The sequence below is a fragment of the Fukomys damarensis genome, unplaced genomic scaffold (genome assembly GCF_012274545.1).
Source record: "Fukomys damarensis isolate Sample0158 unplaced genomic scaffold, DMR_v1.0_HiC HiC_scaffold_21, whole genome shotgun sequence".
NCBI lineage: Eukaryota > Metazoa > Chordata > Mammalia > Rodentia > Bathyergidae > Fukomys > Fukomys damarensis.
In genome coordinates this window covers 990,993-1,004,616 of record NW_022900933.1, presented here as the reverse complement: position 1 = coordinate 1,004,616, position 13,624 = coordinate 990,993, and positions in this window count along the sequence as shown.

The following is a 13,624-nucleotide window of genomic DNA, read 5'->3' as shown; positions in this document are numbered from 1 at the left end:
TTTTTTTTTTTTTTTTGTCACAGTCTTCCCCCTGTATTTCATGAGATGAGAAATATGTGAAGTGACCCCCAAAAAAGAGAGATTTTATGACATGCTACCCCCACACATGGCACACACTCCCACACACTCTGGCACAGAGAAAACAACAGAAGCAGGAAAGTCCTCTGCCCTTTTCTGCATTCTCCCTTGACCTCCCTCTGAAGGGCCTTATGGCTTGTGTTTAGATGTCTTCCCAAAGCCACATGCGGATGAGGTGGGACTTTCTTTTTCAGAGTAGTTGAATCTGGAAGGTGTGATGAGGGGTTAAGGGCGTGTGGTTACTAAACCACTACATGTGAGTGAGTGGTTTGGCACCGCCTTAATCCCAGTAGTCTAAATAAAATAGAGGGGGCAGAAAGATGTTGTTAAACCCTCTTGGTGCCTTTGCTGCCTGTGTGCACAGTGTTGTTTCTCCTCTGTGATGCTTGTTTGCCATCCCAGCCTTGGAGCAGCTGATTATGGACTGAATCTCTATGAGCTGTGAGCCAAACGAACCCCTCCCCGTCTAACTTTGGGTGTCAGTATTTTGTCTCAGCAACAAGAAAAAGGTAACTGACAAGGGGTTATGACTCGTTCCCGATGGGGGGATGCACACACAGTGAAGAGTCCAAAGGGGAATGCTTGCTGGGTTCCCCCAGTTTATTGCTATTGGATCAAACCTTTTTGTCTTCCAATCACAGTTCTCCATAAAAATATAGGTTTCTTTGGACCTTCGTTTCTGAAGGCTCTCATGTCATGTAAAACTAATATCAAACAAATTTATGTCTTCTCTTGCTCATCTGTCTTTTGTTATAGGAATCAGCCATGAATCTTGCTATGGATGGGAAAACATATCATTTTTCTTCCCTACAAAGATAAACAGAGCATCTTGGACTACTTCTTTAAGTCACGTGGATTAGATTTCAAAATTATCACTTTATCTTAATATAAAATGAATGTGTATGCAGAAACTGACAGGTTAATTTTGAAATTCATATAGTAGTGCAAAGCACTCTGAATAGCCAACACAATCTTGGGAAAAAGGAAAAGTCAGAAGACATACTTCTCAATTTCAAAATCTATCACAGCTACAGTAATGAAGGCTCTGTGGTACCGTCATAAGCATGGACCTCTGGACTGTAGTGGTCAGTTTTATATGTTAGCTGGTTAGGCTACTGATTGCTGTTATTCAAAACTAATCTAGGTGCTCCTGTGAAGTTGTTTTGTAAATAAAACTAAAGTTTGCAATCAATTGGCTTTAAGTAAAGAAGATTATCCTAAATAATCTCAGTGGGCCCCAAGTCAATTAGTTGAAAGCCCGTAAGAGGAGAACTGAGTCTGCTCTAAACAGAGAGAAATTCTACCTGTGGACTAACACTTCAGCTCCTGTCTGGGCATTTCAACCTTCCCTTCCTAACATTTTAGACTCACTATAATTGTATAAGCTATCCTTGGAATGAATATCTCTGTGTGTGTGTGTGAGTGCGTGTGTGTGCGTGCGTGCGTGTGTGTGTGTGTGTGTGTGTGTGTGTGTTAGGGAGAGAGAGGGAGAGAAAGGGAAAGGGGGGGGTTCCCTATTCATTCCATTTCTTTGACTGATACTTAGATCAACAGAACAGAATTGAGAGTAGAGTCCAAGAGCCAACCCTTACATTCTAGCATTTATAGTGAATTGATTTCCAACAAGGGTGCTAAGTAATTCAATGGAGAAAGAATAGTCTTTTAAATAAATGGTGCCAGGACAACTGGATGTCTAAAAGAATGAAGTGTATCCATCCTTCATACCAAATATAAAAATTGGTGTCAAAATGGATCAAAGACAAATACAAGGACAGGTTAACCCCAAGTGAAGCACTTTAGCACTTGAGCGAGCAGTGGAAGTGCTTCAGTGAAAACACAGGTTTTAGTTTTTCTGACCTTAGATCAGGCAACGGTTGCTTAGACACAACACTAAGTACAAAAGCAAGATGCCTGTACTTCATCAAAATAAAAACAATTAAATTAAACCATCAAGAAAGTGAGAAAACATAAACTTCATAATGGAAAAAGTCTTTGTAAATCATACATCTCATTCAGGTCTAATGATCAGGACATGTAAGGAATATTTATAACTTAATAAACATGAACAACTCAATTTTAAAGAAATTAAATCTTTCCCAAAATATATTCAAAGAGGACTTCCAGGGAAATGGTTGAGTAGTAAGCAGCAACAAATCAACCTCTCTAAGACTGAGAATCCAGCTGTGAAAATGACAGCTGGGGAAGAAAAGAAGGAGAGGGACTGATCCTCAGGACACAGGCAGTATCTGAAGGAAAAAAATTAAGTCCACAAAGAAAATGAAGTTGCAGACCTCAAAACAGAAAAAGGAAGGGGCAATCTTCACCTTCTCCCCATCTCCTGGCTCATGGCCTGAGAAAGGAAGATTGAATCTACAGAGACACAATGAAAGTGGGTGACTCCAGACGCCTCTAGGGAGAAACAAACCAGTGGAACAGAGCAGTGGATGCTGTGTGCTACAACAGTTAGTGAGTGACTCTACTCTAAGATACTGCAGTGCCCCCTGGAGACAGTGCTTGATGAGATTCCATTTCAGGGAGGGGCCAACTGAACCTGGGACTCACAGCAGCTGAACCTCAGACAGAGCAGCCATAATTTGGCTTCATCTCAGAGTTCAGGATCACCATGAACTTCTGTGGATTTGAAAGTACCAGAACCACCATCCTGCCCTAATCCTACTGCAGGCCTTCAGGGATTATCCAGCTAGGATTTGGGCTCTTTGTCTACAGTGAGATTTGCCTCCTTTGTTTACAGCGAGAGCAGAGTCACACCCTAAATTGGATATGACCACAAAACTGTAGACCCCAGAAGATAACCACAGGCTTGAAATCATAAAAAAATTCCTTTTTCTTCCCCTTCATTTTTGGGTTGTTTAGTTTGACTCTTTATTTGTTTTTTAAAATGCTTTTTGTATTTTTATAAATGTAAACACTATTTTTAGGCTTTGTTTCGCCCTTGTTTCTGTTTTTTCTTTCTTTTTTCCCATCTGTCTTCTTCATCAATTTCCCAATTCTCGGGTAATCTTCCCTTTTCCTTCAGCCTTGCTTGTAATCTCTTTCTTTTCATTTATTTCTTTATTGTTCTTATTATCCGTTTTATATTTTTGTCCCCTTAGGATAAAATCACTCTATTAAGTGAATATTTATGCTATATAATTTTCTGATTTATCTTATATTTTGTTATATAACTATGAAATCTTGTACCTATGATTAAAGGTGGCAAATTATTAGTCATCTAGTTTGGTATTTTCTAGATTGTACTTGATGCTACTGTCATGACTGATTATACTACTTAGCCAAGGTGATATAGTTGTTGTAATCAATTGATCTTCCTTGTATGCCAATACTGAAATTGTCTGGGAGTCATAAACAATACTATAGTCCAGTACAAAAGAACTGGGTGCTAGATCATCATTGGGAATTTGTACCTTTACATGATATGTCTTGGTTATTTTTTTCCCCATTCCCCTGCCCTCCCTTTATCCCTCCACCCCTCCATATTTATAAAGACATTGTTTCTATTTTTTCCTTATCTCATGTTTATTCTTTTCCCTTATGTCCTTTCCCCTTTCCCTCCCACTTCTCCTTCCCCTTTGTACTTTTTCTTCCCATTTCATATTATCTATTGTACATTTTGATCCTTATTTATACTTTCAGTTTTTCACCACGGAGAAACTATTTGGTATTTACATATGTGTGTCCTATTTATTTCACTTAAGAGTATGGCCTCATTGTGCATCCAGTTAGCTATAAATTACATCAATTTTTTTATCCCTAATAAATTAAATGGGCAAGATCCTGGGATAGACTCAAAAGCCAAAAGCCGGCTATGCCTAAAGACATTTCTGAAAAATAGTCATGTCCTAAAGAGATCTTAATACTAGTAATAAAGCTACCATAATTTACAATAATAGTAATAAATTACGATAACAAATTTCAAAAATAGTAATAAACCTAGCATAAGCAATTTATAAGATTCAATGTAGAAACAAATCAACAACAACAAAGTAAGAAAACATGGAAGAAATATGCAACTTACAACAACCAAGTCAGGCAAGGTAAATCAAGGGGGTACTGAGGGGGAAGAAATTAAAAGCAACTGGCTGAATTTTATGAAATGGTAAAAGCAACAGTACTAATAAAATAGATGAATAATTTTGTTGACAAAACCAAAAACAGGTAATTAAGGAGATGATGACCATAGAAAAGGAAATGGTAAATGAATCTAGAGTAGATGCAGGTAAAAAAAAAATAGAGGGCCTTAGGAAAGATATGAAAACCATGAATGCCCAACATATAAAAAAAAAAAAACCAAAAAAGCCCAAAAAAAAAAAAAAAAAAAAAACCCTGGATTCCATAAAACAATGGAAACCAAGGGGATTAAAAATTCAACTGAAAGTACACACACCAAAGTCAACCAATGTAAAGATAGAATATCAAACCTAGAAGACAGGATTATGATTGATGACCATCAAATGAAAGAGCTCTTTTTAAAAATTAATTAATTTATTTATTTATGGTATCAGGGGTCTAATTTGGGTCCTTGTGCTTGCAAAGCAGGTGGTGGAACCACTGAGCTAAATCCTCAGCCCCTGAAAGAGCTCTTTAAAATGTCAAGGGACCATGAAAAATCAATCCAATAGCTGCTAGATGATGCAAAGAAGACTAATATGAGATTAATTGGAATTAATAAAGAATCTGAAGGTAACAGAAAGGGCACAAAAACCTGTTCATAGAAGTAATAGCAGAAAACTTTCCAAGCATGGAAAAAGAACTTAAGATACAGATCTGTGAATAATATGGAACTCCAAATAGTTATGATCAGATAAAAAATGACACTGAGACATATAATAGTCAAGATTCCAGATATTATACAAGAACTGATACTAAAAGCTCTTTGAGAAAAGAAATAAATCACCTATAAACAAATCACCTATAAACACTCATCAGAATCACAGCTGACTTCTCAAAACAAACCCTTAAGTCAAAGACTGTCTGGAGTGATGTATTTCAAGCCCTGAAAGAAAACAGTCTCCAACTCAGATTGATGTACCCCACATCGTCTTTCAAAATCATGGAGAAATAAGATACTTCCACAATAAAGAACACCCAAAGAAACATGACCACCAAACTATCACTCCAAAAGGCTCTGAAGGGTATTCTTGAACAAAAGACAACAAATAAGAATCCCAATAAAGTGAATCCACCAGGCAAGGCGAGCAATTAAACAGAAGGGAAAGAAGAGAACCAACAACAGGAAAATAATATGACAAGGATAAGTCAATACATATCAGTTATAATGACCAATGTGAATGTTCTCTACTGACCAGTCAAAGTAAACAGATTGGTAGAATGGATCAAGGAACAAGATACAACAATATCCGTCATACAAGAAACACATTTAACTCAAAAGAAATTCATAGATTGAAAGTCAAAGGATTCAAAACAATACTCCATGCAACAGGCCCCTAGAAAAAAGCAAGGGTAACTATGCCATTTGATGACAATATAGATTCAAGCCAAGACTGATCAGAAGAGAAAAATAAGATCAGTACATACTTGGTAAGGGAACAATCCAGAAAGGACTTATAATAATCATAAATATATATGCACCAAGTACTGACACATGCAACAACATAAAACAAACCCAAATAGATATGAAAAATCAGAAACCACTAATACAATTAAAATAGGAGACCCCAAAACCCCAGAATTACAAAAAGACAGACCAATGAGACACACAAACACAAAAATCAATAAAGAAATATCAGAGCTGGACCAAACCTTTGAACAAATGGATTTGGTAGATATCTACAGAGTGTTCCACCCAACAACAACAGAATCACATTCTTCTCAGCTGCACATGTGCCATTCTCCAAAATAGACCTTATACTAGCCTATAGAATGTTGTTAAGTAAATGAAAAGGAATTGAAATTATTCTGTGCATATTATTAGGTCATGGTTCAATGAAATTAGAAATTAATGGAAAAATTATAAAATAAATAAACACAGGAAAATTAAATAACACCCTTTTGAACAATAGCTCACAGATGAAAGAAGAGATGAAATTAGACAGTTTCTACTTTTAAACAATAATGCCAATATGCCATACTAGAATTTATGGGACCCAACAAAAGCAGTCCTAAAAGGGAGATTCATAGCAGTGAATTCCCACACGCTGAAAACAGTGAGCTCAAATGAATAAACTAACCTCAGTGTTCCAGAAAAAGATGAGCAAGATAACCCAAATCATGTATGAGGGAGGAAATTATAAAGATCAGGGCAGAAATTAACGCAATTAAGATTATAGAAACAATACAAAGAATCAATGAATCAAAGAGTTGGCTCTTTGAAAGATTAAATAACATAGACCAACTTCTAGCCGTCCTTACCAAAAAATGAAAAGAAAAGACCCAAATCCATGCAATGAGGAATGAAAAGAGTGAATCCAAAGTGGAATCTGCAGAAATCCAGAAGACTGTAAATACCTCTTTTGAGAACCTGTAACATTCTAATAAGTTTGAAAACTCAGAAGGAATAGACAGATTCCTAGATACATATGAATTACCAAAACGGAATCAAGAAGATATAAAAATTATAAACAACAATATCAATCAATGAAATTAAAGAAGTAATAAAAAAACCTAAGGGCCGTGGATTTAGCTCAGTGGTTCTGTTGCCTGACTTGCAAGCACAAGGTCCCGAGTTTGATCCCCAGTACAAAAACAAACAAACAAACAAACAAAAAACAAATCACCTATCAACAAAAGCCCAGGTGTGCTTACAGGCTTACTACTGTGTTCTACATGAATTTAGAAACGATCTAATGCCATTGCTTTTCAAATTCTCTAACAAAATTGGAAGGGAAGCAATACTTCTAAACTTATTCTGGGAAGCAAGCATTACCAGATGCCAAAATGAGAGAAGCATCCAACTATGAAAAGGAACTACAGGCCAATCTCCTTTGTGAATATAGATGCAAAAATCCTCAATAAGATATTGGTGGCAAACAGAATGCAGCAAATCATCAAGAAGATTAAATGCCACGACCAAGTAAATTTCAACACAAGGATTCAGGGATGGTTCAATATATACAAATCATTAAATATATACAAATATATACAAATAAATTCAATACACTACATTAACAGAACCAAGGGCAAAAACCACATGATCATCAAAATAAATACAGAAAAAAACATTTGATGAAGTTCAACAACCATTCATGATCAAAACCCTACAGAAAATTGGAATAGAAGATCTTAATCTCAACTGGATTAAAACCATCTATAACAAATCAACAGCCAACATCATAGTAAATGGTCAAAAACTGAAAAGTTTCACTCTAAAATCAGGAACAAGACTAGAAACATTAGCCAAAGCAATTATGAAGAGAAAGAAATGAAAGGGAAATGCATGAAAAAGGAAGATGTTAAATTATCATTATTTGCTGATGGCATGATAGTCTACATACAAGATCCGAAAGACCACACTAAAAGACTCTTTTAATTAAACAAATCTGACAGTGTAACAAGATAAAAATCAATACTCAAAGATCAATTGCATTCCTGTACATGAATAACAAAGTTACTCAGAGAGAAATTAGGGAAACAGCACCTTTTCTAATAGCATCAAAAAATAAAATACTTAGGAATCAATCTAACAGAAGTGAAAGGCCTTTACCTTGAAAATTACAGCACTCTGAAAAAGGAGATGGAAGAGAATATGAGAAAATGGAAAGACAGTCCTTGTTCTTGGATAGGCAGAACCAATATAGTGAAAATGGCCACATTTCCAAAACTGTTACACCAATTTAATTTAATATTGATCAAAATACCAATAGAATACTTCAAAGAACTAGAAAAAAATCCTAAAATTCATACAGTACCAGAAAAGACCTAGAATAGTAAAAGCAACAAGCGCAAGGCAGAGGGCATCACAATCTCCATTTAGAAATTATACTACAAAGCTATCATGATAAAAACAGAATGGAATTGGAAAAACAAACAAACAAATAAATAAATAAAGACAAAACAGATCTGAGGATGACAGAAAAAAAAATAGAAGATGCAGAAACAATTCCAAGCACCCCCAGATACCTTATCTTAAAAAAAGGAGCCAAACACCCTCATTAGAAGAAAGATAGGATCATTTAGTGCTGGCAAAACTGGCTTTCCACATGGTGAAGATTAAATCTAGACCCATATCTCTCACCATGCACTAAACTAAAATCAAAGGTCAAAGATCTAAATATTAAGACAGGAACATTTAATCTGCCAGAAGACAGGGTAGGTAAAACTCTTGAAGACATATGTTATGGCTTCTGTCTAGGCATCCCCCACAAAGCCTCGAGTTACCATAAATGGGGCTCTTAAGAGATGGCTGGATGTAGGGTGTTGATGATGGAATTAAGTGTGTGATGCTGGGATTAAGGGCATGTGATAACTAAATTACTCCTTTGATTTGGGCTCTCTTTGTTTTCCTAGAATGGGCATTTACTACTGTGAATTTCCTTTGTAGAACTGCTTTCATTGCATCCCATAGGTTCCTGTATGTTGTATTAGCATTATCATTTAATTGTAAAAACTGTCTAATTTCTTCTTTAATTTCCTCTGTGACCCATTGACTGTTCAGGAGGGTGTTATTCAATTTCCATGTATTTGTGGACTTCTTGAGGTTTTTTATGCTATTGATCTCCAGTTTAATTACAGTATGGTCTGATAATATACAGGGGATAACTTCAGTTCCTTTGCATTTACTTAAACATGTTACATGATCTTGCATGTGGTCTATTTTGAAGAATGACCCGTGTGCAGCTGAAAAGAATGTATATTCTGATTTTGTGGGGTGGAACACTCTATAGACACCTATTAAGTCCATTTGTTCAAAAGCTTGGTTCAGTTCTAGTATTTTGTTGTTGATTTTTTAGTCTAAATGATCAGTCTATTTGTGCCAGGGGGTACTGGATGTAGTGGCCTTCTTTGTCTCTTTTAATTAGTTTTGGCTTGAAATATACTTTGTCTGCAAACAAGATAGCTACTTCTGCTTTTTTCCATGCTCCTGTCACATGGAGAACTGTTTTCCATCCTTTTATTTTCAGTCTATGAGCTTCTTTGTGAACAGCATATTTTTGGATTTTGCTTCTTAATCCATCCTGCCAGTCTATTTCTTTTGATTGGTGAGTTGAGGCCATTAACATTGATGGTTATAACTGATATGTATTGACTTATCCTTGTCATGTTATTTTCCTGTTGTTGGCTCTTTTTTTATTTTTTGTTTTTCCCACTCTCCCTTTAATTTCTTGCCTTACCTGTTGGATTTTCTCTGTTGGGCCTTATGGAGTTGTGACCTTCATTGTCTTTTTTTTAGGATATTGTTTAGAATTGTTTGGAGTATGGGTTTAGTATTCACAAAATTTCTCAGGTGTTCTTCGTCATGGAAGTATGTTATTTCCCCATTAATTTTTTTTTTGGTACTGGGGATTGAACATAGGACCTTTCACTTGCAAGGCAGGTGGCTTAACCACTGAGTTAAATTCCTGGCTTTCCCATCAATTTTGAAAGACAGTTTTGCAGGATACATTAGTCTAGGTTGGAGGTTGTTTTCTTTAGGGCTTGAAATATCTCACTCCATGCTCTCCTTGACTTGAGGATTTGTGTTGAACAGTCTGCTGTATTCTGATGGGCTTTCCTCTGAATGTGATTTGTTTCTTTTCTCTAACTGCGGGTAGTATTTTGTTCTTCTGTTCCCTTTCTGGGATCTTGATTATTATGTCTATGTGTAGAATTTTTTTTGATCATGTGGGAGTCCTATATGACTCACTTATCTGCATGTCAAATTTTTTTGCTCTGCTTGAGAAGTTTTCTGTCATTAATTCTGTGAATTTTTTATGCCATTTGTACTTTCTCCTGCTTTTTCATGGATTTCTAGAAGTCTTATATTATTCTTCTTTGCATCATCTAGGAGCCATTTATTTCTCAGGGTCCCTTACTATTTTAAGAGAGCTCTCTTTTCCTCAACTTTGTCTTCTATATCTGAAATTCTATCTTCACGTTCACTCATTCTGCTGCAAATACTTTCCATAGAGTTTTTAATCTCCTGGGTATATGTTTGAATCTGTTTCATGGATTCCATTTCTTTCCTATGGTTAATTTTCATGGTTTCCAATTCTTTCTAATGCTGGACATTCATGGTTTCCATCATGGTTCTGAGATCATCTTTTTAAAAATCTGTTTCTGTTCTACAGTCTGTAATTATGTCTTTCATTCTACTAACCATCTCTGTGGTTATCTGGGAAATGATTTCTGTTTTGAATTTGTATAAAGCCTCATTCATTTGTTTTGTTACTTCCTGTTCCATCAGTGCTGGATGTCCAGGTGATTGATTATCAGACTTTTCTACCTTGCTTCCACCAGAATTTGCCTTTAGTGAGCTGGTAGTCTTCTCACTTTAATTTTTGTTGTTGGTACTGTTTTTGGTTAAATTCCTGGGTTGATACTTCAATATTGTTTATTGTAAAAATCTTTGTTTCTTGTATTTAGAACCTTTATGGAATGATTGCTTCTCAGAAATGTCTCCCAGACACAGCTGGTCTTTAGACTTTGAGTCTTCAATGACTCAGAGACACTCTCATTTTCTTAATATCAGGAAGGACAACTGATTAAATCAATCACATCTCCTTAGCCAAAGTGATACAATCAGCAACACCATAGCATCAAGCACAGTTTAAAAAATGACAATTTGTGCTAGTAATTAATCTATCACCTTTAACCATGTAAATTAAATAAAAATTGAGGACCAGCCCAAAATATGTTCATAGTGAATAAATTTTTCAATATAGTAACTTTACGCTTCAGGATGGGAACTTAGAAGCAGTTGGGGAGAGAGGGATAGATAGTTAGAAGGAGAGGGGAAGGTTAGAAGTGAGGTCAGAGGACACAAACTCTAGAAAACTGTTGAAGACAAGGGGAAAAGACAGAATGAAAGAATAAAGACAAGTATAGAACAACCTAAAAGCAATAGGGAAGCTAGAAACTGTACTCACATACCATTGAAACTAATGACAATCTAGAGATGGAAATAGAGAGAAGAACAGAAAAAGAAAGAAAAAAGAAATTAGAATTAGGCCAGAACAGGAACAAAAAGGGAGAGAAACAAAGAAGAAGGTGGGAGGAGAGAGAGAAAAAAAGAAAGAAAGAGAGAGAGAGAGAGAGATAACAAAGAAGAAGGTGGGAGGAGAGAGAGAAAAAAAAAAAGAAAGAGAGAGAGAGAGAGAGAGAGAGAGAGAGAGGAAAAAAGAAAAAGAAGAGAAAAAAGAAAAAAATTGAAAAGAGAAAAAGATTAAAATTATTAAAAATAAGAAAAATTTTCTTTGAAAATAAAAAATAAAAAAAATAAATAAAGAGCCTCCTTTGAGGTATGTCTTTGCTGTCACAAACATTAAGGGACATGAACCACCAAACAAGCAGTAATACAATTGTAGTGAGGGACAAATATACATATTTGTCTCAAATAGACATAAATAGACAAATCATTTAGACAAAATATCAACAACGAAATACTAGAACTGAACTAAACTTTTGAACAAATGGGCTTCATAGATGTCTATAGAGTGTTCCACCCCACAAAATCAGAATATACATTCTTTTCAGTTGCACATGGGTCATTCTCCAAAATAGACCACATACAAGATCATATAACATGTTTAAGTAAATGCAAAGGAATTGAAGTTATCCCCTGTATATTATCAGACCATAGCATAATTAAACTGAAGATCAATAGCATAAGAAACTACTAGAACTTCACAAACACACGGAAATTGAAAACATTCTCCTAAACAACCAATGGGTCACAGAGGAAATTAAAGAAGAAATTAGACAGTTTTTACAATTAAATGATAATGCCAATGCAACATACAGGAATCTATGGGATGCAATGAAAGCAGTTCTATGAGGGAAACTCATAGCAATGAATGCCCACACTAGGAAAACAGAGGAAGCTCAAGTAAACAACCTAATGCCAAATGTCAAGATCCTAGAAAAAGCAGAGCAAGAGAAACCCAAAGCTCATAGAGGGAAGGAAATTATAAAGATCAGAGCAAAAATCAATGCAACAGAGACTAACAGAACAATAGAAAAAATTATCAAATCAAAGAGTTGGTTTTCCAAAAGAATAAATAAAATCAATAAACCCTTAGCCACCCTTATCAAAAAAATGAATGAAAAGGCTCAAATCCATGCAAGTAGGAATGAAAAAAGTGAAGTTACAATAGATACAGCAGAAATCCAGAGGATCATCAATACCTACTTTGAGAACCTGTACTCTAATAAAATGGAAAACACAGAAAAAATGGACAGATTTGTAGATACGTATGAACTACCAAATTTGAGTGAAGATAAAAAGATTCTAAAGACCTCAATTACAATCAGAGAAATTAAAAATGTTATTAAAAATTTACCAACAAAGAAAAGTCCAGGTCCTGATGGCTTCCCTGCTGTATTCTACAAGATGTTTAGGGAACTTTTGCCATTACTCTTTAAACTTTTCAGTGAAATTGAAAGGGAAGTAATACTTCCAAATTCATTCCTGGAAGCAAGTTTTACTCTGATCCTAAAACCAGGGAAAGGCCAACCAAAACAGAGAACTACAGGGCAGTCTCCCTAATGAACACAGATGCAAAAATCCTCGACAAGATTCTAGGAAATAGAATGCAGAGAGATGCCAAGAATATACACCCTGACTGAATCAGATTTTTTCCAGGGATGCAAGGATGGTTCAACATATATAAGCCAAAAATATAATACACTATATTAACAGAGTCAGGGAGAAAAAAAACATATGATCATCTCAATAGACGCAGGAAAAACACTCAACAGAATTAAACATGATAAAAACTCTGCAGAAAATTGGAATAGATGGTCTTTATCTCAACTTGATAAAAGCTATCTATGAAAAACCAACAGCCAACATCATACTAAATGATCAAAACTGATAACCTTCATGCTAAAATCAGAAACAAGACAAGGATGTCTGCTATCACTGCTCCTGTTCAATATAGTTCTGGAAACATTAGCCACAGCAGTTAGAGAAGAGAAAGAAATAAAAGGAATAAAGATAGGAAAGGAAGAAGTTAAACTGTCATTATTTCCTGAAAATATGATACTATATATGAAAGACCCAAAAAAACTCCATCAAAGACTTCTAGACTTAATTGACACTTTTAGCAGAGTAGCTGGAAACAAGATCAACACTCAAAAATCAGTAGCCTTCTTGTACACAAGTAACAGACTCAATGAGAGTGAAATTAGGGAAACAATTCCTTTCACAATAGCACCCAAATAAGTGAAATACCTAGGAATCCACCAAAGGAAGGAAGCAAAAGAGCTCTACACTAACAACTATAGCACTTTGAAAAATGAGATCAAAGAAGTTATAAGAAAATGCAAAGACATCCCTTGTTCCTTGGTAGGAAGGACCAACATAGTGAAAATGGTCATATTTCCAAAACTGCTATACAGATCCAATTGCAATCCCAACAGTACATTTCAC